A 6,266-nucleotide genomic window follows, 5' to 3' on the forward strand; every position below is an offset into this window, starting at 1 on the left:
AGCCCCCGCCAGACACAGCCGCCCCTGGTCACCCCCTTCCCGGGCTGGGAGCCTCCAACCGCACCCCACGGGGCTGCCCACACTACCCGCAGCCTCTCTGACTGTGCCCTGGGTCCTCCTCTCTTCCCAAAGCCTCCTGCCCGGAGCATCCCTATGCTCTGTCACCCACTTGCCACGCGGTCAGGACAGACCACTGGCCCACTCGCCACAGGGGAAGGATGGGCCCACTGGCTACATGGGAAGAATTATGTGGAGCCTGGAGCGATGCTCTGGAAAATCAAGCTGGGGCAGTGTGTGTAAACCCCTGAAATCGTCGACCCAGAAGGGTGATCATGAGCCCAAGCTCCTGTACCACTGCCCGCAGGAGAGGGGCTCATCTCCAGCCCACTCACACAAATTTTGACACTCCTTCCGAGATTTTAACCCAGGTAAGAAAATCTGGAAGCACCAAATCAAGCCTTGGTTCTTGCTGCCTTTTCTCAGTAAAGATTTAAAGCATCCTGCCCCTTCCCCCCACAGGGTTATTTCATCCATACTTTTTTTTTTTTTTTTTTTTTTAAATGCTTCCTAGTCAAACTTGAATATGCAATGAAGCTCCAGAGCTTTGTGGCGGAAATATAATTAAACTGGTGAAAGATGTAAAAGATGAAGAATGGGGATGACATCAGGCCGATTTCACACTTGGCACTCGGATGGCTGGGCCCAAGCCGTGCTCTTGCCACGCAACACAGATCAAAGTGCACTGCCACTGCTAAAAAGGCAAAAGGGGACTTAAGTATGCTAATCCCCAGGACAAATATATTTTAATCTTGTTAGAATACAAGTTAATGCTGCAGCTCAGTGGCTGAACTTTGTCAGAGTGTAGAGATCCACTTTTACTTTAGCTCTGAATGAGGTAGACCTCCTGGTTTATTCATACTTCATAAAAGTAAATTTGCTAAATGAGTCTCCTTGCAGCTCACCTAGAGGCTCCTTTAAATGAACCAACAAAAAAAACCCAAACCAAACCCAGGGACTCCTCTGTCTGAAGCGATTTGGTGCTCCCAACAAAAGCGCCTGAGCCTCAGGAAGACTTGAGCACCTCCTCTTTTAAAAGAGGATCCCTTCGAGCTGAGCATCCCAAAATGCTTGCAGCCTCTCTTAGCATCCCAAAATGCTTGCAGTTCTTCTAAGCACTTTTGAAAATTTCTGGTCAGAGATTGCAAGAATTCCGATGTAAAGTGGAAATAATCTATGAAAGGAATGTGGCCCTGGGCAAGAGCTGCTCTCCCCGGGTTTTAGGAGCTGTGGGGAGCCCAGCAGGGACTGGCCAGGCCGAGTTCTCAGCAGCACCTGCAGCACTGGGCGCAGGAAAACATGGACACTTGTGCTCCTCAGCGCTTTGTCACCTCTCGCAGGGTGCCCTTTGCAGGGCGAACACAACGATGGCTGTGACAGCAGAACTGAGCAGGGATGAAAAAGGAGAAGTTTCAATCAAACTAATGAGAACCGGGGAGAAATGGTGCCGTGATACAAATCAGGATGTAAAGTCTGCTGGATGTAAACACCTTCGCTGTATTTAGTGTCAGAGAAATGCTTTCTTCCCACCTCACTACTAACAAGATATAGGTGGTCCCCTCCCAGCTGTAAAGACCACCTTTTCTCTTACTCTTATTCCCCAAACCAGGGGTTCTCCTGCTGCTAAGCCAGTCCTAGGAAAGCTCTACCCAAAGTACATGCAAACCAGCTGGTGAGGAGCAGAGTGCCAGTGCATCACACTCCCACTGCCAGAGAGAGGTCTGATAACCCTGGAGCTGCCCTGTACTTCTCTAATAACTTTTTTCTGCTATTTCTCCCATTTTTAGGGGCTTGTAATTATGCCTGCAAACCTCAGTCTGACTCCGGGCTGCTTTGCCCGAGCTATGTTTTACCAAAGGCAAAAAGCTGAGGAATGTCTTGCCTAGTAGTGGGGAAAAACCAGTGGCAGCCCCTGCCTGGTTTCATTTCTCTCCAATTCAAGCTCTTCCTAATTCCTTCCAATGTTACTATCAGGGCAGTTTCGGCAGCGTTAGCAAAGAGACAAGGAGCGCCACGGACAGCACCTTTCATGTCACATCAGACAAATTAACCACCCACTTCAAAAGCTTTTGGTGAGTCTCCATTCCTCAATGCCTGTAAAATGCCACGACAGTCCAGGACTCGAATCTACAAACAGAGAGAGCTATTATTTATTTACTGAGTGTAAAAATCCCCCGTCTCCTCCTTTCAGACTAACCTCGTAGCCTGAACTTTCAGAAATCAATTTACATTTTTAAATTCCTTTATGGGTCCTTGGTATTCGACAGCGTTTTCTTTGCTCACAGGGATATGACAGGTTTTGTTCCAAGATATTTTTAATATTTAGAACACCAAGGAGATATTTAAAATATCAATTATCTTGTTTGGATAAGTAGCCATTAAACATGCAGAGTAACTTACTTGAACTGCAAGTCTGCAGGCTAAAAGCGCCTCACATTTTATATTATATTCTTCATCCGTGCTTTTCAAATCATTTTACTAATGAATAAAGTTTATTAGCAATCCAGTGAAGGAGACAAGAACCATTATCCTCTTTCTACGGCATGGAAATTGGGAGATATTTGTGTGTAATCTCATTTGCCTTCACTGGATGCCAAATGAACTCAAGTTCCTTCGCACCTCTCCAGCACTATAAAAAATCATTACAGCCGTTCAACATGTACTTTAAATTTTGCCATGGTGGGACCCTCCATAAACGTGAATCAGATCCAACATCAAGTCCTGGCATCACTGAGACAGCTGGTCTGTGGTCCTCTTGATGATGTCAGTTCTGATCTCAGGCTCAGGCTCCATCATATTTAGGAACAGTTGGAAAAAAGCATAATTTTGGCTAAAAAAAGCTTTGTTGGAATTTCTTAATCTAGTGATTTTTCAGACTTTTGTTTTCAGGATTTCAGGTGCATTCAAACTGTGTATTTTAATGCCTCTCATCTGAGCTGAGTAATCAGGGCTTGCAGCATCATCAAATTCTTAAGACCAAAAACCCTTCTAAGGACCATTCTTAGCATCGTTAACTGAAATGCTGAAGTCCAGCATCTGCAAACACCTGCACGGGAGCAATGGGATGTGTTTAAGCACTTACTGAATGAAGAAGAAAGATAATATGAGGGGAGGGGACCTGCTCTTCTTAACTGTAGGGTAAGAATCTACCCTGCCCTAGGTAAATTCTTACCTGAACCCCAAACTGGCAGGCTGAATCCGAGTTTGAATCGATTATCCAACTTTAAAGCGTTCGTCATGGTGATGTCTTTTCTTCCTCAGAAGCGCACGTATTGCTGTTGCTAATTGTAGCCCCAATTATTCTCTCTCATCCCATGGGGGAATAAATCAGCAAAGCAGTTGACCTACTAGTACATACACCTGGGAGGACCTTTCCCATGCAGGGTCTCCTCTAGTTTGGGATTTGGAGGGGACACTCAGGTCCCTGCAGACGTTAACTGCTCCCCAGGGGTCTGTTCTTGCAGAGCTCCAGTCAAGGGAGTTACTTTATGTACGTCAGTAGGTGCAGGATTTGTCTGTGTGTGAAGGACAACTGTCACTTTATTAAATAGTGTTATCAATGACTGTCTGTCTGGCAAGAGCTGTGCCTCAGTTCACGGCTCTACATTCAGAAATCGGAGCATCTTCTGATCAAAAAGGTCACTTTTTATAATCTCATCCCACACGGTTTTGCATGCGGTAATACATCCCAGTGAGACTATTAGACAAATGGGGTCTTAAAATCTTATCTCAGATCTTGCTCAAACATGAGATTTTTGTAATCATAAATGCTAAAAACACCCCTCACATGTAAGAGCACTAACTGCGAGTGAGATTCAGGCTCGCCTGAAATTGCTGCAGTCCAGGAAAGTCATAGTTAACACATAACTCTCTTGACAAACAGCTCAGATGACAACATACCTATAATTATAGTTATATCTGATCACGTCGCCTGGGGAAAAAGGAAGGTGATACTGCAAATGCAGAAGGGCCACGTCCTAATCTCTGTCTCCCAACCAATGCTCCAGATCCCCTCGGATCTCTCTGGGAATTATTGCTGACCGATGCTGGCTGGCCGGTCCTGGGAAGGGATTTGCTAGAGACTCTGTGCCCTCACCTGTGCATCCTTAATTTTGTGAGCTGTGCTGTACCCACTTGACACGCTGCAGCCAAATTAGAGCAGCCTAAAAATGCAGGCAGGTAATAGAAGCAGGGTAGTTCAAGCTTGCGTCTTCTATCCCTGGGAGGTTTGCAGGGCTGGCAGATGGGAAGCCAAGTACTTACGCCGTCGTCATTACTACCATGGTGTCGCTTGTATGCCAGCTCCCCGGGGTGCGAGCCAGCTTCCGTGGCTGTGCAAGGGACAAAAAGGCCAGTGAACGACAAGGTGGATGGAGAGAGACCACAGGGCTGAGGAGACAGTGGGGTTTGTGTACTATGTCCTCGGGGTTCATCCTGCCTGGTGCCACCCTCCTGCAGAGCTGCTACATCGGCCTCAGCCTCTTGGCTTCCCAACGGAGCTCATTTCCTTTGAGATTTACCCAGTCTTTGCTTTGGCAATGCCTTTGCACCTTAAGTGCAATCATAAGTATGAAAAAAACTCAACATAACTGGCTCAGCTGGGCGGGTTTCTGCCTGTCCCCTTTTTCTCATGGCTGAGAACTTGTCCCCATGAAACAAAACCCCATCGCTTGCCCACTGATTTAGATGGACCACTCTCTCTAGCACGGAGCGAGCAGTGATGCTCTGTATTTACACTGCCAGCAGAGATACAAAGCTGTCCTTCTCCTTGCATTTGCTCTAAATACTCACCAGATTCCCAGGATGAATATTCCCGGGATGAATACTTTTATATGGTTTTGCAACGTTTTTTTTTGGCTGAGACAGCAACGTTTCCTAATGCGTAAATTTGCCTTTTTTTTTCTTTTTCCCTATGCATAAGCCTTAAACTCTATCAATAACTAATTGTTTTATGTGTCTCAGACAAAGTGTAATCAACAGAGAGGATGGTGGAGAAGTGTGAAATGACAGAGTGACATTCTATGCTTAAATAAGCAAACTACACCCAAATCAAACAATGGCTCGAAAATGTTTCCATAATAAGGGTGCATAAATTACCCCCATTACTTGGAAAGCTCTTACTTGCATCTTACCAGCCACATTTCTAGTATTCACGAGAGCTGATACACTCCAATCATGATAGACATGCCTCTGTTACAGTAATTATAAAATGCTTTGTGAAAACATCATTGTGTCTACAGAGCTACTGAAGTTGTACCGTCTCCTTGGTATTTGTTTATTGCCTGTGAATTAAAAAAAAAATAATTAAAAAGAGGAAGAAAAACTACATTTGGAAAAAGACCACTTTTTGAGATTTGTTTTCTGTGAGGGAAAAAGAAAACATATTTCAGGTTGTGCCAACACGAGAGGCACTGACTGGATAGTGGAAGGAGGGATGATTTGTTGGAAAAATATGGGATAAATCCTGATCAGATGAAAACATTTCAGGAAGATACACTGATGGTTTCCCATGTATGATCTCTATCCCATATATGTGTGTCCATATGTGTCAGAAGGGTCTGGCACCAGGAAGTTTTTACTCTGAGAGGGCCAAAGCCATCCAGAGCTGGGTGCTGCTGGTGGTGACACCCCTGGCTCCGCTCAGCCCCTCCAGATCCCACAGAGGGTGAAAAAACTGCTCCTCTCTCTTCCTCTCAATTCACCATCTGAAAAGGAATTGCTAGTCAGTGCACAAACATCTTTTTTATTTTTAAAATCCTACAACTTGAAAGGTACCAACTTGTATTTTTCCTTTAAAGGGAAATCCTGATATAGTTTAACTAAAAATAGAGCTCTTATAAAGATTTATTCCGAGACAATAAACCCCATAATTTCATTTTACTGTCCTCCGAATGTTTTGTTTTAGTTGAACACATCTAGTGAGGTAAAACTAAAAAAAGTCAATCTAAAATTCTTTTAGGATTACTGGAAATCTGGAAAATAATTACATCAATACATGAAAAAGAACAAAATAAATATCAATATCAATAAAAGAAAAGAATACACAGCACTAAAAGAGATATAATTTGCTTTTAATTTTGTGACTGGATTTATCATTACACCAAGGTAACATAAAATATCTGAACTGCACAGGGTTTTGATCTTTATTACAATTGCTGGATTCATTAAAAAAGATTGTGTTAACTTTATTTTAATAGTATGAGAGTCCT

The sequence above is a fragment of the Antrostomus carolinensis genome, unplaced genomic scaffold, assembly GCF_000700745.2.
Source record: "Antrostomus carolinensis isolate BGI_N321 unplaced genomic scaffold, ASM70074v2 scaffold20035, whole genome shotgun sequence".
Taxonomy (NCBI): domain Eukaryota; kingdom Metazoa; phylum Chordata; class Aves; order Caprimulgiformes; family Caprimulgidae; genus Antrostomus; species Antrostomus carolinensis.